Below are 23,745 nucleotides of genomic sequence, written 5' to 3'. Positions count from 1 at the left end.
AATGTTAAACCAAATCTTTGCAGTTGTTGAAGTTCTACAGATAACACAGGGACACACACACATGCACACCATTGCTACAAAGCAGTAATTACACTGGCTAATACAGCTTCCAGAAAATCTGTACCGATAATAAGCAAGAATGTAATGTAGTTTATGTTTTTTAAAAAAAAACAGGAAATAATACAAATCTGTTCTGGAAGCAGAGGAAATTGTGACCTTGGAAGGTTGGCTGTGTTGCAAAATAGTATAAATGGTGTAAAATATGAGGCGAAACGATGTTATCATTGTGAGCGTTTTGTATTTTGATCCTTTTTCCAATACGATTGCATCAGATACTGAAAATCTCAAGTTTCAGGGAGGTCAAGTGCATCTTAATAAATGAAGGAATCTCTGTGTGTGAAGGGCTGCCCGTTGCTTTTCTTGACAGTGGTTCACCTTGTGCTACTTTTATTTTGTGAATTCTGTGCAGCACACTGTAAGTTTGGTTTAGAAAGGCTCTATAGAAAGAAAGTCTATTATTATCATCTACTTCAGACTTTTTTGTGGTGGCACCTCACAAATGATGTTGCACTCGTACGAGACCCCATAGCGTCAGCATTCCAGATATCGCAGTTTATGAATAAAACTCCGCTACCTTTGCTAACATGCCTGGGATACTGCACTAGAAAAACAGGAAACGATAGGCTCTGCACACAACACTGCAGCTTTCAGGCGTCAGACCTCTAGGTCTCTAATGTGTGTTTGCGCTCTGTGTACCTGACTGCTTGTGTGAACTGCTACTCACTGCCGTATTGATAAAGAAAAAGTTAAATGTTTTGGGAAATAGGCTTATTTGTTTTCTGGTAGAGAGTTAAATTAGAGAAAAAATGTCAGAGAACCAGTTACCAGGCAACCAGCAGAGAAGCCAGGAAGGTGCTAGTCATGGCCAATAAATAGCCTTTTGTGCAAAATCGCCCCCTTTGCTCACTCATTCCCAAGTCCCTGTATTATAAGCACTAAACCGTTTTGTCAACTGTGAGCAGTAAATTGGGATTTTGGACATCCAGTAATAATGTTGCATGGTTACTGACAGATACAAGGATGCTCAACGATAGGTTTGCATCCATAATGCATTGCATTGTGGGATTGTAGCAGTAAACTTTTTGGTACCATTTTGCATTAGGATTATTTACAGTGGACACATTTGATATATATCTGTAAAAATACTAAAAGCAGAAAATGTTGAATTAAATAAGTTAGAATATGATAACCAGTGGGCTTCAGAGGTGCTGCTATGCTTTAGATGTATATTTGAGTAAGGAGATTACTTTAAAAAAACACTTCTCAGTTTTCAGATTATGATTTTTTTATGTTTATATTTTCTGTCTCAGCTTGGGTGTCTGACATCCTGCTCACTCTCACTTACAGCAGTGATCATCAGTTCATCCTGCTGTTGCCGACTTAACAACTTTGTTACTAGATTTAGCAACTTCTTCTTTACTGTCTTTTTTAAAAAACAAAAAAACAAAAACAAAAGGACACCTAAAATCTAAATGTATGGACAGCACTGCTCTTGACGTCTTGACCTCCCACCAGAGACACAGCTCTCTTTCTTTTTTTCGGCTGTGGAGCGAACAAAACAACCAGTCAAATTGCGGTGTAGATTCATATCAACTTTCTTTTAATATCGCAAAACAAGGAACTATCTGTTATGCTTTCCCTTAAAGGGCTCAATAGTAGGAAAATAGTTTAACGGGCCTTAATAAATTGAGAAAAAAAAATATCACTACTTTACTGCCAGATTTTCCAGAACTACAACTCTCTGGCTGTGGATCAGGAGCAGGTCATTTATCAATCGTAAGGTTGGCGGTTCAACTTCTGGCTGCTCCAGTTTGCATTCCAGTATACATGGGCAAGATACTGAGCCCTAAGTTGATCCCAATGTGTTCATATGTGTGTGAATGACAGATAGAAAGCACTTAGGCCAAGAAAAAAGTGCTTGTGTAAATTTGTGTGGATGTATAGTGCTTTGAGTGCTTAAGCAGAGTAGAAAAGCACTGCATAAGAACCCGTCTGTTTACCATAACTTGGCTAAGGACTCTCCAAACATGACATCATTTACTTTTTTTCACAGGGCAAAACTTCCAGGTATAAGTCTGGTAAATCTTCCTAACAGCACACCAACTGAGATTTCTGCAAGTAGGATCAAGACAAGCATGTTCACAGGTAAACTGATAATCTCGTCTAGGTTTAACAACGCCTGAGCTGTACTACTACACAGAGTAGAAGAACAATCTGCCAACGAGTGAAGAGGAGGAGAGTGAAGAGCAGTAGCACCCTAACCCACTTCTGGATACAGGTGAGTACACGTGATAGGCTGAGAAGAGAGTTATCAGAGGAAGATTCACACCCAAACAGCCATTAAATTGCCCATTAAGAATTTGAAGTGCAAGCTATGGTGAATTCAAAGGGCCCGGTTTTATAGCATTGCACCGACGATTAGAAGTGGCACCAGATGTGTGGAGGAAATGAAAGACAATAAAGTGGATTTGTGTGATTGGCGTGTAGTTTATGGATTGTATTGGACCTTGTTTTGATATCAGGTGTGTCATTTCATCGTAAGCTGCAGGAAGCCGCAATGAGTTGACTGACAATAAATTTCAGAGATCCTAAGCTGTGCAAAGTTGGTCAGACGGAGACTACAGTTGTCCTCAGTGCCTCCCTTCTGTCTCTCCCCTCGTTCGGTTGGATGGTGTAATAGGGTTGAGGCGATTGATTGATTCCCAGAGACAGATGGCATGTACCCAAGATGGGCATTTCTGCCTCTATCCAATAATGTGGTGATTTTTCCTCCTCTATTGGATTATATTACAATGAGTGTGTTGCGCTTATTATAGCCGAAGTTTGTGTGCGTGTGCGTGTCACATATGAGAATGCTACTGATACAAGTACATATGTAGCTATGGGAACGTATGGACTTCAGCCTTTTTCTATCCAGGTGGTACCTCGATTCCTCGCGGACTCCTTAACTGTTCTGTAGTCGTTCAAAGAAGAACATTAAAGGTAATAGAGATCTAAATTACATCCATCCAATATTACCTTTGCCAATTACAATTACACACCATGGATTAAAATAATCATTTAAGTTGAGGCACTTCTTCAAGTTGAAAAAGTGCCTCAGCAGGTGTCATTCTCATAAAGTGCAGCATTGATTAAAATGGTATATTGTCTCCAGTAGGTCTATGGCCCCACTGCGCCCACATGCTCTCTTTTTTCTCCCTTCTTTTCTTTTTTGTGCAATGGATGGCTGCTTTGTGCTCAAGGCATACAGAATGTGCAACGATCTTTCTATATGTATGAGTTAAACTTTCAGCCTATTGGGAGAAACACGAGTGAATGAGATGCTGCAGATTCAAAGCTTTTCTTTTTCACTCAAATACCTTTGTCTCAGTCATTTTTCCTCCTCCTGTAGCTATTGCCTCACAATTACTCCGCTCTAGAATTACAATAAACTAATTCCTGCCTGGTTCGCATAGACTGTGAATAATGGGAGTGACAAAAAAAAAAAAAGGGTCGCTCAGAAGCAATAGTAATACAGGCTCTAAGCAATGTTTTGTTAGGCTTGACTAGCTTTTGCAATTATGTTTTCCCTGCATCCTCCCCTGACCATGCATGGCCCCAGAACTGCAGAATTCTGCTTTGCAATACAATCACGACCGAGTCTGATTTAAAGAGACCTTATTTCATTCCATATAGAGAATTTTTATGCAAGCGCAAACGGTTTATGTTTGTTTAAATGAATGTGACTCCACAGATTGCATTGCACAATAAAGCCTGTTAATTCAAGTGTTTGTGCAACGTAAGCCCACATGATGTTCCGTCAAAGGAAATTAGGATTTATGCTAAAGACTTCCAAAACAAAAGATTTTTTTGTTAAACAAAACATAATATTAACATTTGCATATACTGCACGATTCTTATCCTTGATTTCTAACATATTGAATTTCTTTTGATACTTCAAAAAAAAATAAAATAAAATAAAGGAACTACATTAGAAATTCACACACTGGCCAACTACAGAGGCTGCTCCTTTCAGGCTAATCTGAGGGGGACATTATTTCGCTGTAAACTAGCTATGCAACATGTTCTCAGAATAGCCCTTTCTTTTTTCCGCCTTGCTGTAATTACTGCTAATGGTTATTTCAAACGGTGGTACCTTCACAGCAAAAAAAAAAAAAAAAAAAAAAAAAGTCACCAAATCTTACTAAACTTATCTCACAGGCACTAATTACCTCAGCTTAATGAGTTACAATCAACAGATCGTGCCTGCAATCTCCCAGTAGCATCCCAGAGCCCGTATGGTTCAGAGTTTGGAGGTGGGGGAGTGCTGTTCCTTAATGAAACCCAGCATGGAGCCCCCCAAAAAACAGAACACAGTGATTAGAAGCTTACACAAACACAGAAAAGGCTGCAAACAGTGATTAGGATGTAATTGTAATCCTGTAAACTAAAGGGGATCTCAAACAGTAGATTCAGTAGAGGAAGGGGTTAATTAAGAACAAGAAAACACAAAAAGGTTTCCCACTGGTCTTAAAAGCACGAGAAATATTTAATATTCATTAATACTCTTTTTAGTTGTTGAGAATAATTGGCATACTCAAATTATACAGATTGCTTTTTGAAAGGGACTCTGCCAAACAAATAACATTTTTTTTCTGTGTGCAATTGCTCAGCTAAGTGACTATTCGCAGGCACATCCTGAATATCAATACATATAAGGAAGAACAAACATCAGTATAAAGAATAGCCTGACCAAATAATGCCATTCGTGTTGCCTCTGATACTCCATCCTTTCCCATTCTATTTTTATAGTCCACAGCCGTTCTGGGGTCAGCGGATTCTCTCTGCATGTGGTCACTCTGGTCATTACCAACAGGGCCAGCGCCGGGTTTCTTGACTTCTAATAGCAGAGCCACCCACACCGCAGCCTCACTGGGCAGAGCCCACCTCATCCCCTCTGTCTGTCGAATAGAAAGGCAGGGTCAAACGGGAAGCAGTCGAGCCAATTTTTCCCCCCGGGGCCTTCTAATGATGACAGGGGCTTCCTGCAAGGCTCATTACGAATATCATCTGTGGGAGGCTCCGTTAAAAGCATATAAAATACACTGTGTGGATGTACAAGCAGCTGAAGCATGTTCTCACCGGGATTACTGGCCAATTTACAAAGTGTGAACTAGAGCATCTCGTGCATGCTTTGCCCGCTCCTCAACCTCGGTGCTTCGCACGCTTGTTTCAAAAGCTCTGAGCTTTAGAAAGACTGAATCCACTGACGTAAGAAATAAATCTTTGCGTTGCATGCAAATCGAATGCTTGAGCGAAGCAGTAAAGTGCCGTGACTTTGGCGATCCTGTCAGCATAACAAGACTGCTGCCCCTGACCCCCAATGGGCCCGTTAGCTTCCCCCGTCCCTCACTGTCTTCCTCACGCACTCCCCCTCTCCTTCTGCTCTTGTCGGCTGAGAGTCAAAGTTCTCCCTTAATCAGCACAATGCTCTCGGTGGCAGGTGTTAGTGAGCTTTTTTTCTGGCATCTTGATCACCCCTCAGGGAGCGAGCTGGCCTGCGACGCTGGGCGCACAGCAGGAGATGTCATCGGGAGGGGAGCCACCCACGGCGGCGACAGAATCAGGCAAATTGCTCTCTCCGCAGCTAGAGGGAAAGGTTAGGGCCACAGGCTTAATCCAAGCGGCGTTTCGGCTCACAGAATTACAGTGGGAGGTTAGCGAGATACATGTAACTCAGCAACACCGGTGTGCATTAATGTGGCTAACAGAGATAACAGCGTGGCTCCGAACACGTGCGAGGAGGGTCAGTGAAGGGTCAGAAAAGCTGTATAGATTTATTCACCAATAAAAATAAAGCTGGTTTTGAATTAGCATTGTGCAATACTTAATATAATCTGTGCCAAATTCGGGATTTACTTATTAACTTGCATTTGATTAAATCCATATTCAAGTGGCTAAAAAGCTGCTACAGTGTTATCGTCAGTGTTACAACTCTTCCAGGAAGTTTAACGACATTCCTTCATTTTTCTCCCATTTGTCTTCCGATCCTGATGCATGCATTTGCACGTTTGAATTTTGCTTCATCTTCCGCCTGAATTCAACTTAAGAAGTGCACTACTAATTGGATGACTTCTTCATAAATATTGTATGTAATGAAAGCTTTAAGACTGTTTTCACCTGAGTAGGTTTGTTAATGACTATTTCCATAAATTAAAGTTGGAAAATTGCATTGCACAAGTGATGTTAATTCCTCAAATATATTCTTAAGTTTTAGCAGTTAATTTGGCCACGCTAGCCACCACTGATTAGAATGGCAGCGTCGGCAAGTTAAGCTCCTGCCAACTAATCAGCCTAACCTGAAAACTTTTTCATATCGGGTTCTTAAAGCATTGCAGTGGCCTACGGATCTAATATATGCTAGTTTATGACCACCTTATGCCAGGTTCAGACTACACAACATCAGCTCAAACCCAATGACATAAGGCTTGGCTTTGGGACAGGAATGAAAATGGGCGTTTTGGATGACAGACCATCGCTTTAACTCTCATAGTGTGTCATCATGGATGAAAACAACACTACATCAGGGGTGACTCATGACATCTTGCATATGTAGCAGATATGAGCTAGTTGACTGCACTGTATCAACAAACAGGAACAAGTTGCAAAGCTGAATTTATTATCTAGACGAAAAGACCAAACAGCAAAATCAGTGCACAGATGGCAGCGGGCCTCTCTTCCCTCCCCGTCTAATTCTTAATGTAAAAAAAAATTTACATAAAAAATTATTCAAGCATTTGAATGGTTTCCCACACTAGCCGTTTCAAACACAAAATGGAAAAGTGTGATAACATTCAAATAGATATGAAGAAATTACATTTGTAAGTTGCTAATTGCTTAAATTTAAATTGCCACAAAGATAAATCGCAGAAAATATATAGTCATAGAAATATACTAATGCATAAATACCAAACAGCATTTAAAAGTATATTTTTTGTGCTGTAAGTAATGAAAAACATTTTATGACCTTTACAATTAGAAATAAAAATGCCGCATTTACACTTATCAGTTTATGGCTTTAGGAGAGGACAGTTACAAAGGAACACGTCTTACCAGCACAGAGTCCATCTAACCCCCACACATGCAATCTGCCCATTTCTACTACTACAACAACACTCCTGATGAATCCTGATGTTACAAAGAATCCCAATATATTTATGAAGATGTTCACTGTTCTGAGCATTGCATTGCTGGGTAAAGGCGACTGGTTTCATATTAATAGATTTAATTTTGGAGTAAGTTCAGAAGTTAGGCAAAAGCACCCATTCTGAATTGAGTTTTTTCCAACAAACTCAAAAGTCACACAGATATTTTTGCCACTGACTTGAGATGCAGACATTGATTCTGGCATACAGCATGACTCAGCTGCTCAGCTGACACCCTGGTTGGTCTCCCGGTATAGCACGGTGCCAATGCAGAGCCTAGAGCTGCCTAATGCTGCCTGAAATGTAAGAGGCAAAGGTTGGTGCATTTAGGATTTTATGATTCTGTGGTGCAGACTCTGCAGAATACGCATGCACAGTGCAGCAGTTCTGCTTGCAAGGTAAATTGTTGAGCTTTCAGAAGTGGTATAAGGAGAGAGAAGCTGATTTGGTGAGCTGCTCGACAGCGCGCTCTCTTTCCCACAGCTTCTGCTGGAGAGGGCCCCGTCACATTCAGCTATCAAAGTGTATGCGTCAGCAATCTCGGCTTGTCATGAGGGCTTTGGGGAGAGATTGGTTTCTAACATCCTCTCCTGAAGTATTTCCAACAAGCCATGAGGCGGAAATGCGAGGTGATGCGCTCCTCTGCCCCTCAGAGTGAATGGCCCGCAGTTCTGTCAAAGGGCCTTTCAAAGGAGCCGTTCAGGCCCAGTGGGCAGATTTCTCTCAGGATGTTGTCAATTAAGACAGTGCTGCTGCTTCCATGAGTGTTTGTGTGCACTTTTTGGTCAACTCAAGCTCAGTGCTCATCAGAAGGTGTGCCCACACTAATGACCACACCTTCATGTGTAAGACCGTCCCCTCCCCTGTCCCCGTCCCCCCGTCCCCCCCAGAAAACAATGTGCTGTGACAGAAAAAAGCATAACAAACTAATTTTACCTATGATTGCTCAATTTCATCACATAGCTCAAAAAGTCACAGGCAAAAACACAAAAAAATGTCTGCAGTGACAACGACCCTACAACAGATTAATGGAAGATCCATTCCAAAGTTTCTATTTGTTGACGTGTTATTGTGAAACTTGTGGAATATGCGCATATGTGAAACCATTCTGTACACACTGGGGAGCTAATACCTCTGGTCCCCGTGACCGTCTGTGCAAACCTACGCAAGCAGATATGTGAAGGTTGTAATGCATTATAGAGGGTTTGTCCATCCTCCTTAGAACGGTAAATGGCCTGTATTTGTATAGCGCTTTACTTGTCCCTAAGGACCCCAAAGCGCTTTACACAACCAGTCATCCATACACACACTGGTGATGGCAAGCTACATTGTAGCCACAGCTGTCCTGGGGCGCACAGACAGAGGCGAGGCTGCCGGACACTGGCTCCATCGGGCCCTCTGGAGTAGGCAACGGGTGAAGTGTCTTGCCCAAGCTAAATACATTTAAGTTCATGGAAACAACTTTTTACAGTGTCTGAAATCAACCCTTCATGATCTGCATCAGTCAAGCAAACACAGTTTGAAAGGATATTTAAGTTAACAGTATTATCGTTGTATTGACACAAGCTAGCATGCTTTCTCACATATAGCGTTAGCCTGTCTGAGGCCTGTTTGAGGTTGGATAAAGGATTTGGATGTGTAGCCTCTCATGTCCTGTTTTTAGGACCAACAAACACTATCACTCATTATTATTTAAAATATAACTCATGCTGCAATGACATCAATAGCATCCACCCCCTTAGCATCTTTTTAGCATTTTAATTTTCAGAGAGGGCTTGACGGTGCCGGCTGTTTTGAGTTGAACTTGTGCCACAAATTTGGAAAGATAACATCAAAAACAGCAATCTATTTAGTGAATGCCTTAACCACTTATTTATGACAGACGAGGACCAGTCTATTTCCATTTTTTTCCTCATCTGTTGCCTTGTAGCTCTCAAGAAACCTCTGAGATGTAAGTGGTTTTAAAGAAAATGTGGGTCGTGTATTACTGGCCTGAAAAATCTGGAGCTCTATCTTGGGTCTTCCTCTCTCTGCCCTCACTCTTTCCCCTCATCTGCTCTCTCTTTCTAATTAGCTTCTACAGCAAGTGCAGACTGGACAGGGCCTATAATGGAGCCAGATGTTCGAGGAGATTTTACCCCGCAGGGGAATGTTTTGTTTACTACAGGATGAAAACAACTTTCTTGCCCTCACTTTCGTTTTGGGGTTGTTTATGTGCAAAACCCAAATTTCCCCTCTCGCTCTGGTTTACTTTCAGATGCCAAGAATCAGCCCAAACAGACATTTCATTTTGTAGGTTGTTATTTGGTTCATTGGAAAACCTGTCCGACTAAAGTGCTATTTTGTATGTCAAATGTCAAAAAAACAAATTTACCATATTCAGTTGCATTAGCAGCACACGGAGCATAATCCATACCACTGAAATCCATAGTGGTTGCATCAGGAGCAGTCATTCCTTACCTGTTCTGTTTTTCCCTCATCCAACATAGCATGACAGCCATTATCCAGCGCAACACTTATCACCAAAAAATTGACACGTAACCCATTTCTGGGATGATTAATTTAGCTCTGGCTCAGCCTGCCGGAGGATCGGTCTTAATCAGCAGATAGAAAGAAGTGAGAGTGCCTGAGTCTGTACATCAGCCACTGCAGAAAAACAAATGGAGACACTTAGAATCAACTCCATCTGCATGTCAGGCTGATACTTGGAACAGGATTAGGAGGCCGAGTCGATGAGCCCGTAGCAGAGTGTCAGAGCTGGATATGTGATTGGACAGTAATACCCCCACACTCGTCAGTGTCTTGAGATCCGCTGAGGTTGTAATTGGGTAGTGCTCCACAGTCGAACAGCTGATAAGGTTGATTAGTCCAATTGCAATGGAGGGTAGTGTGGAAATTTAGAGGGGAAAAACAGAGACGGAGATGAGGGGAAGAACCAAAGTTTATGAAATCCTGCAAAACGATAGCTTAAGTCAATCACTTTCATTCAGTATAACTTAAAACACAGATATATATATATATATATATATATATATATATATATATGAACACCTCAAAAGTAAGCAATTGGTAGGTCAGTTGACTGCCTCATATATAAAGCGAAAAATGAAAATGACTACCCGTAAAGAGGGAAAAAAAAGGCAAAAACCTGGTTGGTTTGAAAAGTAGGTTGAACACATATGTCCTCTAGAAAACTCTCACCCACCTCATTCTGGTCTCCTTGCAAAGAAAGAGAGAGAGAGAGAGAGAGAGAGTACAATCACATTAGCATGAAGTCAAATCTGCCTTTTGTGAAATGCCAATCCCATTACCACGTTCTCGTTTAGCTCCATCTTCCTAAATAGAGGCTTTTGCATCTTTTACAAGGATGATGTGCAGTAAAAGGTACATTTAGTAAACAGTGAGCCCCTCTGGCTTTCCTCTGGGACTATTCAAGCTAGGTGGCTAATGAAACGGGTCCATAAAAACAGCAGGGAGCTGTGAGAGAGGCCACGTGGAACACAAGCTCACAGTGGCAAGGGGTCTCCCGGGAAGTAGGGAATGAAAGAAAGGACGATCCTTGTCTTGGGGAATAGGCTGTGTCTGAAAGGTCCAGCTGTATTGATTGTTGATGATTATGCTCTTGATTGATATTGAAAAGGTAAAGATCCAAAGCGTTCTTTTAACAGGAAGAAAAAACTGTGCAGATTAGCATGGGACTTTAAGATTTAACAGGATGAATGCAAATGCAGGTAGAAATGTGAGTTGAAATCCAAAATTCACTGCAGTGCTTTGGGGAAGATTCCAGCTGGAGGGAAGGTGGAAGCTGGAGGGAATTTTCTGCTTTACTTGGTGATTAGTCAGGAATATCTGAAGTCATTAATTTTTTTTCCATCTTGTTATAGTTTGCAATATCTTCTGTAGCACTACACTTGTAATTGGGAGAAAGACGTGTTCTCACCAATGTAACAGGTTAGCCAAGCAAAACTGTAAATGTATCTCGCGCTCCTATCATAGCGTAAAGTTAAAGTTTCCCAAGGTTTTGAAGGACTAACGAGTTCACTGAGTTTCACTGGTAACTTGTGGTTCTTCTTTAATTTGGCAAGTTCATTCTATTACTACAAGACACACACGATGAAACCAGAAATCTCTTCTAATTATTGGTAACACCACGGAAGAACGAAGGGTAACATGTTCAAATGTAATGCATTTGTGACGGCGCGTTTGGTGTGAACCCTCCCGTTAATGAGAAGCTTTACCGTGTCCGAGTCTCGCTAAAGGCTCCTGGTCATTTGTATTGAACTTTGAGGATTTCTTTTTTTTTAACGGCAAAGTTTCTGGAGTGTATATCGCTGGGAGGAAACCCAGCAGACCTCAAATTATCCTCCTCCCTTTTCTGGGTCTTTTCATCATTTCAGCTCTCTTGCACACCATTCCTTTACTCTTGGACATTTTACCCACAGTTATATCTGTTCTCGCTTGCACATTATTTTCTTGCTTTCTTCTTCACTCCTCGCTCCGGTCCATGCTTCTGCCAATTTCATGCCAGGCCAGTCCTTGGAGAATCACCAAGGGCATTGGAAACAATCAGACAACTCTTCCCTATTCCCAAAAACAGACCTGAGTTGTTTTTTTGTTTTGTTTTTTCATAATCGACCATTTAGTTTCATCTCTGTCGCAATTAAGAAGCAATACATGGAAATTATTTTTAGACATGGCTCTCGTTTCCTATTTCGCATTTCACAGTTCAAGATTATTTATCTAAACACAGCTCTGTGCAAGTGTGCATTCTGTGGCCCGGAGCTATTTTCCACATGGGCAACCGTGAAGTCATATTGACACTAAACATATGGTCGGCCCTGTTTTGAGATACACTTGCAGACTCCCAACGTTTCACTTGTCTTAATGAATAATACCACGGTGGATTCCGGCGTCTGGAATCAGTGGAATTTTTCAACAGCACCAACTATGCTTTCATGCATGAATTAACACTGGTGCATTTCCATTTCTACATGGTGCTGGGGAACACAACGGTTTGTAATTTCATTTGCAAAATTATTAGGGAGGGACTAAAGAAGAGACCCATTCTGCTTGTAATAAGTAGCCCATTTTATGTTGATTTCCATTCCAGCTCAGCTGAGCACATCTCTGCACACTAAAAAGATTGAAGCATTTGAGCAAAATCAATGATATTTTACGGTACTAAACCGCCAATCCTTAGTGATATATCCCTTTGTTATTGAAATGCATTTCTTTCAGAGGACCCTGGCTTCGTATCAAGAGTGGAGCTATTCCTGTGTGCACTGAACGGAAGAAACCTAATACTAAGTGACAGGATGGGAAATGAAAATAATGAGATCTCATAAATATAGTTTGGAAGACAAACCATCCACCGCTGCTCAGACAAAAGGGGATATTTCTGTCCATAGGCCCTGTTTCGGTGACCTCTGTGGTGTAGTATAGCTGGAGGAAAGGGGGCGAGAGTATTAAACACAGAAGCCTGTATGTTTTCCTGTTTGTTTGCAAAGGTCGAATTGAGAAGCAGAGTGCCGTGATTGCTTTCATTCCAAGTGATGCCTTTGAAAAACAGCCTAATAGGAGATGCATAGGAAATATGACTTGAGATCACAGCCCGTGTTTTCTGTTCAGGGACCATTAGAAATATTTGACTCTGCCACAACTGCTTGTTGCACAGTCGAGTGGGTCAGAAAACCTCACACTTTGTGGGGGTTTGGGTGGCTCTGCAACATTTTTTTTCCAATTGCAAACATTTAAAATCCCAACAAACATTTAATTTTAAACCAGAATTCTTAGGAATAATCTCCTCAAAGACAGTTTATCTGAAATTCATACACTCCCCTTTCTGTTCCATGAAAAAAAAAAATATATATATATATATATTAGGGGTGCAACGATACACAAAATTCACGGTTCGGTTCGTTACTTTGGTGTCACGGTTAGATATTTTTTCAATACAAAAAAAATGTTCATGCCTTTTTAATTTGTCATTTATTAAAATTATAAATATATATTTTAACTCAAAAGTACAGTTTTTAAATTTAATGTTGCTGAAACAACAAAGTAATAAAAAAAATCTATCTGATTGAGGACTCACTCATCCTTGGAAAAGAGAGTTTATTACAGAGAAATGTCTCTTTCCAAAATAAAAGCTATACTATACGCTTCTTCTGGGCTATATTCTCAGCAGCATATTAAACATATCAGGTCCCCATAAGGAGAATCCTGTGCTAACGGCTGTCTAAATGACTCGGCTAAAGTTAGTAGCATGCTTGTTGTTTTTGTCTGCTTCCACTTGTCTTTGCACTAGGATGATGTCGGCGTAAATGTGCAGTCATATTCGTTGTGTTCCCACTAGTGCTGTCAGCGTTAATCTGAAATGACGTTAACGCCACAACACGGCAAATCTCCGTTAACGAGCTACCGCGGATCGCCCCGTGCGTGGGGCTGGACGGCCAACACGTTAACGAGCTAACTGCGCTAACACACTAGTTCCCACCCATGTAATTGAGCATTTACATTATCGTGCCCCACAGTCGGTCTTTACTTACCTGGAGGATTGAGCATGCATCAAGATGATACATATTGGACTGTTTATCTCACACTATCTCACACGCACCACTGACGTAGCCCTTCAGTTCATTTTCTGCCTCAAACAAAGTGTTTCAGTGTCCTTCCCCTGTTTTTGCAGACAACTTTTTTTCTGATGAAAAACAGAAGTTTTCAATGGACACCTTTTTTCTTCTTTTTCCTTATCTTACCTTTTCCTCCTCTTTCTCATGTGTGCATGAATGCCAGGCAGTCCCACTCTTACCAGGTCCACCTGCAGGTTTCACCAGATCATGCAGTTTTTGTAGCAGTAACTCATCAGGGTGATTCTAATTGTACATGTTATTATTCGAGTGCTCAAATAGAGTAGAAAAGCACATACCTTTTACTCTTGTGTACTGTCATCCCCTTTCCTCCTGTCTCCTCAGTGTGTCAGATTCTCATGTTAAGCTTGTCACTGCTTGCTGCAGTTTCCCCCTGGAAGAAGCACCTGCCTGCTCACACTCCACTTCCTGGTCAACTGGGGACTGTCCCAAGGTTTTGCTCATTCATTCTTTCTGTAATAAAACTGTGCAAGCACTATATGTGGTAGAGATGGCACGATACCACTTTTTTATGTCCGATACCGATACCGATATCATAAATTTGGATATCTGCCGATACCGATATGAATCCGATATAGTGTTTTTTAATCAACAAAACTGTTTTTTAAATATCTTGCTGCATTTTGTATAAGTTCATACTCAAGTTTAAAACAACAACTACACTAAAGCTATTCTGTTATACCTGTATGCAAAAAAAATATTTCATAGTTCAGCAATACTGATCAATCTAATAAACTTAAACCTACACCATCCTCCCTATTCTGGTATTTTAAAGAGTACTTAGCGTAAATATTAAGCAACCTAACTAATAGGGTTCCAACTCCCAGCAACAACAAAAATAAAAAAATAAAAAATAGGGAACCACCCCTCACGCTCCACCTCATGATGCTTAATCGACGTAATCAACCTTAATTTGATGCAGTGTGAAAAAAAATGCACAGAAATCAATTATTTTTCAAGAAATATTAAATAGATTCAACATCTTTCTTCAACAAAATTGCAGACTGCACAGATGGTACCTTCCCAAAGGAAAAAGTACTATAGCTTACTAGGGTATATTAGACTTAATAGTTACTATATACAGTAATTGACTTCTATTCATTTTACATCAAATTAAAACTTTGGGTGTCAGATAATTATTTATTAAAAGCTAGACATTTTAAATGAGAATAAGAAAGAAAATTATGTCTTTGTGCCTCATTTTCCCTGTTAATGCCCTATCGGCCCCCCTGGCTAAACTTTGCTAGATCCGCCCCTGCACAGTTACCAGCGTCAGCTACGTAGAAAAAGATCCTCGAGTAGAAATTAATATTAAATAAATTCTAACAACAGCTTATCAAGGTTAAACGTGCTGCTGTTGTTCAGCCGCTGGTTTCCTCTTTCTGGTGCAAAGTGGGCCAAAAACAAACCAGAGAGACGGACTCGCGACAGAAAAGCCGATCAGCTGATCGTTAAGCAGTTTCATGATTGAAGTAGCAGCCGGAGAGCGAGAGGCAGTCGCTCGTTAAGCTTAACGCAGGAATGCTTTACAAACATTCAGAGATGGACTTACACACTTGCTTTACTTCTCTCGGGGATAACTTTGTCGGAGATGAAATGCCGGGTTGCTAGCGAAGCTCCACATGCTATCCAGACCACCGACAGGTCCTGCATGCCACAGCCGCTCTATCACGTGATGCATACTGCTCCGACGTGCTAACGTTCTGAGGTGAGTTACGGCGTGTTGCAAGTTTTGTGAGGTGCTTTCGTGATATTTAATGGATCGGATTACATTTTTTATTTTTCTCCGATATCCGATCCAGTAATTTAGGTCAGTATCGGACCGATACCGATACGTAATATCGGATCGGTCCATCTCTAATATGTGGTTCCACCAGTATTAGAATTAGTTTGAAAGCTATTCTATATTACAATGTTAGGCTGAGCAAAAGACAGGATATTTGAGATATTGGTGTTCAAATTTTAAATACATTTTTGTAAGGAATCACTCATGTCTTATATGTTCCACTCCACATACTTACAGCCTGTTGCTTCTATCAGTTATGATGTTAATTTTTCACCAAATTTGGGTAATACATTATAATAATTTAATCTGCCCTTTGTCATGACTTTCAATGTTTAATGACTGTTCTCAAAGTTTCTTTTAGCCAGCCCAGCCAGGGAAATTTGATGATGTCAGTGGATTGTGTTTTCCTTGAACTTGACGACTCATAACTCCAAAACCTGATTAAGGTTGATTAGCAGTTCGTTGAGCTCGTGCTTTTGTGTGCATTTCTGTCATGCATAAATCTTGACAAACGGCCTCTTGGCTCAACATAATATGCATGATGTAGTACACACACTGTTCACAGCTCTGTGCCCTCATAGCTAGCTGAATACCATGCTGTGTCTGACTTTGATCAAATTGAATGATCCCTAACCCTAACCCTAACCAGAAAAGCACAATTTGAAATTGCTAGCTAACCCTAACACCAAGGAATTCCTCATTAGCTAAACCTATATACGACACATGAAAATAAAGTATCCCCAATACCAGAGACAAAAAAGTTTCCTCATATATTTCTTTTTATATGCATATTCACAAATGAGTGTAACTGCACACAGTGCAAAGGTCAAAGCAGCTGACATTTTCTATTTGATTTCACACACAAACTTCATTTATCAAGTAGGGGGGAAAGGTTTGGAAATGAATTGAACATTTTCTCTATAGAACAGTAAATACCAAAGAAACGAATATCAACAGATAATAAGTTAAACAGCATAGCCTGAAATAAATCATATTTTAACTCATTTAATATATTTTTTAAAAAGTGCCTCCACAGTCATTTTGACCTGGGCCAAGGATTTCATCACAGTAAGTGTCTGTACCCTATTTTGAATCACAAATCTGTTTAAATGGCCTGCCTGACATTATTAAATGGATGAATAATTCTTCATTTATGCTTTTAGAGTGACGGAAGACTTTTGTTTATTTGTTTGCGTCTAGGTATTATAACACTCATTTTTGACGAAAAGCATCAACTATCACACAGTGTCATGTCTGTTTTTACTTTCACATGAACGCATATCAGCTATAATATGTTTTATGTGAAAATGAAGAAGTGAAAATGGCAAGAAAATTCTGTAACTGCTGAGAATTATTATTTAACCATTAAACCATTAAATGCTTCATTCACTGCTGTATCGTAAATAAAATCCTCGTAACTACCATCTAAAATTATAAACTTCAACATTTATTAACATTTAGAACAGAAATCATAAAAATGCCAGTTGTAAGCTTCCAAGTGTGGTATATGTGTTTCGCACACTCACTGCAATGGCAGCTCAGGTGCTGTTATAATCTTACGACCCCTACAACCCCTCTTATAACCTCTGTTGTAATCTCAGTTAGCTCTGAGTTAATTTAATCTCAGTTAGATCAGAAAAAAAATGAATCTGATTTGTTTATTTTTAGATTATTTTGTTAATGCACAGGTGTGCATCTCTATCAAGGTGCCCTTTGACCTCTGATTCAAACCTCAACCTGTCTCTGTGTCAATGTGGGCAAATGTGGCAGGAACACACCTGACAGTGTAAGGAACTATAATCAAATTTCAAGGTAAAAGATTGACATTTGGGAATTCTCGCCGCTGTCGTTAGTCAAAATGAGTTAAATTTGACCTGAACAGTGCATAAGGGTTCAGTTCTGGCACAAAATTAGAATGCAAAAGACATCAGATCGACTTCCTCTGTAAGTTAACTGCCCAAAGACTTCAGAATGACATCGGCATGCTCACCATATGGTTCTCAAAGGTTTCTGGTCAGTTGATCCTGGCACTGACACCAACGCCAACAATAAATCCATCTTACAATGTACTTCGTGAAATGTACCTCTGCTAATTAAGAAAGAATGACAGAGCTGGTACGGTAAAGGTTCGAGGGACAAGGAGCAAACATAAAGGTGCAGGTTAAGTGACAGGCCAGATGGTCTGAGTTTCGAACCAAAGTCACTTTAGGTAGTTGCACTCTTTTCACCTTCTTCTGCCTATAATGTACTGCTACTGCTGAATTGGCAAACACAGCAAATTATGGTCAGTAAATTCAAAGCAGCACAATAACTTCACGAGGTCAGTTCTTGTTGGATTAAATGTCTTAAAACAATGAATCTTTATTAGGGTCAGCTACGTTTACAGAGGTTAAAGACACATTTTTCAAGGTGATATTTGGATAGTTGTAATTGATGCTTAGTTTAAAAGATGAGCTGCCTGAACGTATTTCCCATAAAGGACCTCTTATCTATTCATGATGAATGATTTTGAATAATAAAACAGCATACACTAATTTGTACTATATAAATTTGGGGACATTTTTAAAACTTAAAAACCTGAAAACCTCTGACAAGGTAGCAAAGTACAAATACCTCACAATTGCACTTAACTGCACTTCAGTAAATCAAGTGTTCTTTCTCAACTCCTCAGTAGGTCCTTTTTCACATTTGCAAGAAAGAGCTGTCACTTGCAGCTTACTCATTATTGCGATGCGTCACATGACAGGACCAATAACGTCCGTTTTAGAAGATACCGAGCTATTTTTCAGCATGTCTGTTCAATTAGCTAACATTTACTTGATTTGTCGAGTGTCACACATGAATATTAAGCTGATAATCAAACTTAACACGCTGCCAACACCGAAGCCACTGATTATGTCTCATGGTTACTTAGAGTTACTTAGAGTTATAAGACCAGCCCGGACTGCTTTGTTACATATTTTCCTTCCCTTTTATTTCCTCTCCCGATGTGTTTTGATTGACAGCTCCAGACTCTCCAGACTCTCCAGCTCTCGTGCGAAGTAACTCTGACAAAGATGATCAAACACTCGACGTTTTCTCCAATTGATTAAACGAAAAACTTTTTTTCCCTTTTTACTGTTTAAAATTGAATAGCTTGCAGGCAGAGACACCTGTGAATGATAATGTAAGAAAGGTCAATCCAGGCATGTTTGCAAAAACCCCATAATAACACAGCCGCTTAAAAAGCAGAAAATGAGGGTGCGCTGTCTTTAAAGCAAACGGTCACTGAAATCTGGTTGTGTGTACTTCACTCTTTTTGAACAAGCCAAGTGCATGTTATTGACTGAAGTTTGCTTTTAAGATGAAATCATTCCAGTGCTCGGTGCAAGCGCTCCAATATTTGCTCGGTGAGAGTGATACATCGAACAAATTCACATATCCGCATGCACTCTCGCGCATGTGGGCCACAGTACAGATGGATATTGATGACAGTGCAATACCAATTGGTGTAATTAATGCCCAGGTTATATTGGAAGGACATGGACAGCGATGTGGGCCATTTATCACCAACGGGCTTGCTCATTCCTGCCCCATTGAGCCGTTGGAGTAGGCAGGCTGAGCAGAATCTTAATTGCAAGCTCAACCCTACACCCACACTCTCAATACCTGAAGACATGGGAACAAGATGGGAAAGTCAAACAGCGAGCCAAGCCTCTCTCCCCTCCTTATTTTTGTCTTCAGTCATCATCACTTCACCTCTGCTCAGTGTGCAACGGGGGAGAGGAGGAGAAGTAGAGAAGCACATGTGTGGCGGAGGGAAAAAGCGCACTTGCGCACACATACAGGCTGCCGGATAAGTGAGTGAAAATGAGGGAGTCTGTCACACACACGCAGCAAGACTCGGAGTAGATTACAGAACTCCTGGGGAAATATTTCTTAGCCCTCAAACTGACAGTGAAAGAGGATTGACCATTTCCAAGCCCCAAAACAAACATTTACACTTCCCCTGCAATACATAGCTTTATATAAAGAGATGGAAGCACAGAGCACATGAAGCCTGAACGCAATCAAAAGAAAAAAAAAGAAGGAAAAAAGGAAAACAACTTTCTGCCAAATGGAAAATCGACAGGGAGCTCGTGGACTGCATTTACCCCAATTGGTGCGAATGTCAGAGTCATTTTGCAGAAGATGTGCCATTTAAAATGTGTTTCAGCAGGAGAGATCCACGCTGCTTTAAATGCACAGTATCAGCTGCCAGCATCACCTGGCTGTTTCTCAGTTTTTTTGGAAAAAGTCCCAGGAGGTGTTCTACTTAATGCATTTTTTTTCTCTTTTTTTTTTTTGGATGCAGGGGTTAAGGCGGAGGGGCACAGGGCTTGTCGGTGGAGTGCCTAATTGAAAACATAAATGTCAGAGAAGAAGCGAGGCAGAGCATAGTAGGACGGTAGAGGAGCAAGCAAGCTGGGAATACCAACTAGCGCTCATTATCATCGCTGTGTTTTTCACTGTGTTGGGCGAGTGAAAGGAGAAAGGACCTGTGGGGAGGAGACGAGGCAGGAAGGAGAAATGAGGGGAAAGGAACGAGGAAGGAGGAGGAGAGCTGACGCGTTAAAGACGGGAGACTGAAGAGAGTGATGGAAATGGAAAAAGCTGTAAATACAGAGAAGGAGCGCATGGGAAATGACATTAAGCAAAACCAGCTGACAGGTGAACACAGAAGGACCTGCACAGACAGCTATGTGCACAAATAGGTGTGCATGTGACAAAAAAAAAGGTTCAGGCCAGTTCAGTCGCAGTTTCAGTGAAAGCAAGGAGAACAAATGTACTGATGCACACCCACATCCCTCCTCACTTCATTGTTTTTGCACATCATCACATCTCTCTCTGTTGTTTTATCATTACTTCCCATCTCTAGTGACTAACTGTCTGCCCGGCCAGCACAGAGTGAAAAATGCAAATATTTCTGCTGCACTCCACTATGAGATGCATAGCAAATAACACACCAGCACACCCCTCTCCAAACCACTGGTGTCAATACAGGGGAGGAGAGAGATATAATGTAATATGACAGACTGCCGACCTTTCTCTGTGATCAGAGGTGTCAATGGGATGACAAATAAGCCACTAAGTTGGGCAGGAATGCTGATGGTGAGCAATTCAGAGGCCCCAGATTTTCCAATCTTCCCTCAATTACTCTAAAACATATTGAATGAAGTTGACTCAAAACACATACATCTACAGCAGCTGTAATGGGTTTACGTGCAGTGACACAGAGGGGAGATGGGGCATCTGCGTCAAACAAATGCACACAACTTCTCAGTTCTTCACACGTCACTGATTACCTTCAGTTTTGTTTTGGTTTTCTTTGATATTTTCACAATTAGTAAGAAGATTTCCTTTAAAAATGTCGCAAAAACCGCAAGAAATTCTAGACTCTGTGTGTAACCAGACTCGCTAATCTTAGTGTTTTTGCCAAGAAATGTTTTCTTGAAACTGCAGCCCTTTCTCACCTCCCCAGTTGTCACATACTGACACATTGTGATGTGGTGGGTTGCCTGGTAGCATTCAACAGGGATCCATCAACATCTGTGGGGGGAAAGTGCTGGTGTCATCACTCTTGTAGGATGGATAACTATGGTAACCGAGGATGTGTAATCATAATGGTGATTGGTACCGTCACAAATATGCTAGGAAATGAGGTTTGGGAAAAATTGGCATTTTAATATGAAAGGTGAAATTCAACCCAAACCATCATGTACCCTTAAATCTTAAACCAAAATAAACAACAGCAGAAAAATGAAAACACAAAATATTTTAGCTTTTACACAGGGTTTGTGAATTACTTCTCATTTTTAGAACAACTTTGGAGTTCTGTTTATGACTGATAATGGGTAAATGATACACAATAACAGTAAATGATACTGTTATTGACATATTGCCACTAGCTAGATGCCAATGATGATATAGGTGTATTTTGGCCAGTGTGACTCTGTGGGCCAGATACTATGTGGTGCATATTTATGTGAGGCTGCAAATGTAAAAATGCATCTATAGGAGGGGAAGTTTTACTGGTGAGCCACAGAAGATATGCTAATGTACAAACAAAGGCATAGTCTATTTAATAAATCAATAATCTATAACAACCAGAATTCATTAAAATGTATGTTTTATGCAATTCAGATAAGTGAGATGCAGGAGAACAGTACTATGTTAGAATTTTTGTGATATTAATCTAACACACTTCACATCTGTCCCATTAATTCCTGCCTTTTGACAGATGTTTCAGTATGATCCAATACTAGAGAGAAGTAAAAAATAAAGACAGAAAGAAAGAAATATGCCACTATTATTAAGGAGATAGTTGAGACTATACTCTGAACATTTAGAGTGAGGACCGAAGAGCTAAAGGAGTCAGCTAAAGCTTTGGTACCGAATTTACAGCTTTACAGTAAAATTTAGTAAAGTATAGACATTTCTGCAGGAGGCTTTTGTAAATCAGGTTTGGATGATTCCTTTTAAAAACTTACTGTGTCCCTTCAGTAAATTTTGACAATAGCTTCTTATTTTCAAATCAAGGTTTTGCAGTGGTGCAGATCATTTCCAAAGCATGGCAATTTCCAGAAAGCAGGTTGAAATGTGCAGACAGCAGGAGATGAGAGAAACGCAAAGTTTTCTGTTGCAGATAGACCTCTGTGGACCTCAGGTTTTCTTCACTGGACACTGTGGATTTATTATCATCTACAAAAAAAAAATGTGTAGGCTACCTTCTTATTATCCGGCTGATGTGGACAGTAAGGCAGCTGTCTGGTTATCTGCCTCTGAAAGATTTCCTGTATCTTACTGTAGTTATTATTCAATACAATGGATGTGCATAACAATGGACTCCAACTGTAAGTTAAAGGATGCTCCAGACCTTATTGCAAATGTTTTACATCTAAGATAATGTGAATATGAATCAAGATAAGCTTGAAAAGACTAAGGTACTGAAAATGCACTAAATGCAATTTAAAGTGGGTTTTATAGCTGCAATTCATGTTGAACTATGTTGATATATTGGAATATATAAAACCATGTTGGCCATAATTATTCAGCCCTAGCATCAATTAAAATGTACCAAAGGGAAAGCGACCATTGTTTTCATCTCAAAACATTCTCACCTGCTTGCCTCTATCATTTATATTACTGACATCTAGTGGCTGCTTTCAGTTATTGACTCTGGACACAGGCTTAAGTCTGCTTGAGTTTCTGTTGATTGTCACGGGAGTGTCTGTGTCCCTTTAACAGCAGCCTGGTGAAGCTGTGAGGGCAGCATCTTTTTTTTGGTTGGTTGTGCATGTGCGTTGTGGATAAACCTCTGATCTATTTACTGGAGAAGCTTCTGGCTCTGCTTTCACTGCTTTGAGATGAGTATGGTCTGTGCATTTGTCAAAACAGAGCTAGCATTAGCAAGCAAATGACCACTATTTATCAACTTACCAGATGAGCTTTCTCTTACTAATCAGCTTGGCCAGCATGTGTAATGTAGAGTAGTTAGAGTGCAGTTTGAAAAGGTTTGTAATAGTACCTTTAAGCAAACCTGACTTAGTCCCTGCCTTTCTGTAAAGGTCACTGAACGTTACTGCGTTAAGTGTTAACTGTCATATTGAGAAAATAAATAATCTTGGTAAGAATATTTTAAATTTTATTTCATGAAAAGATACTGTACATACAGAGATTACCATCATCCGAATCAATAAAGCATGTAAACCTACAAGATGTATCAACAACATAGAAAAGTACACCGTCTACTGCAAACGATTATGCAATACGTATGTTGGAGGCAATGTTCATACTGCAGCTTGTTCACCATGTGTGGGCTGTTCCTATAGCCTAATAGTGCTCTGAATCAGTCATCTAAATTCTGCTCCACACACATCCTGACTGACGATGTGAAACAAGAGGGGAGGAAAAAAAATCAAACTTCTGCTTTTCTTACAGCACAGCAGATGGATAGAGGAGACATCTGCAATGTGCACTGTGTGTACAATACATCTCTCTAACTTTCTCCTTCTTACTCCCTCGTTCCCCTTGTGTCTGTACCCCC

This window comes from Haplochromis burtoni, unplaced genomic scaffold (assembly GCF_018398535.1).
Source record: "Haplochromis burtoni strain Fernald_Lab_line unplaced genomic scaffold, NCSU_Asbu1 Contig_82, whole genome shotgun sequence".
In the NCBI taxonomy this organism is placed as follows: Eukaryota; Metazoa; Chordata; class Actinopteri; order Cichliformes; family Cichlidae; genus Haplochromis; species Haplochromis burtoni.
The sequence above is the reverse complement of the archived record's forward strand: the minus strand, read 5'-3'. Positions refer to the sequence as shown.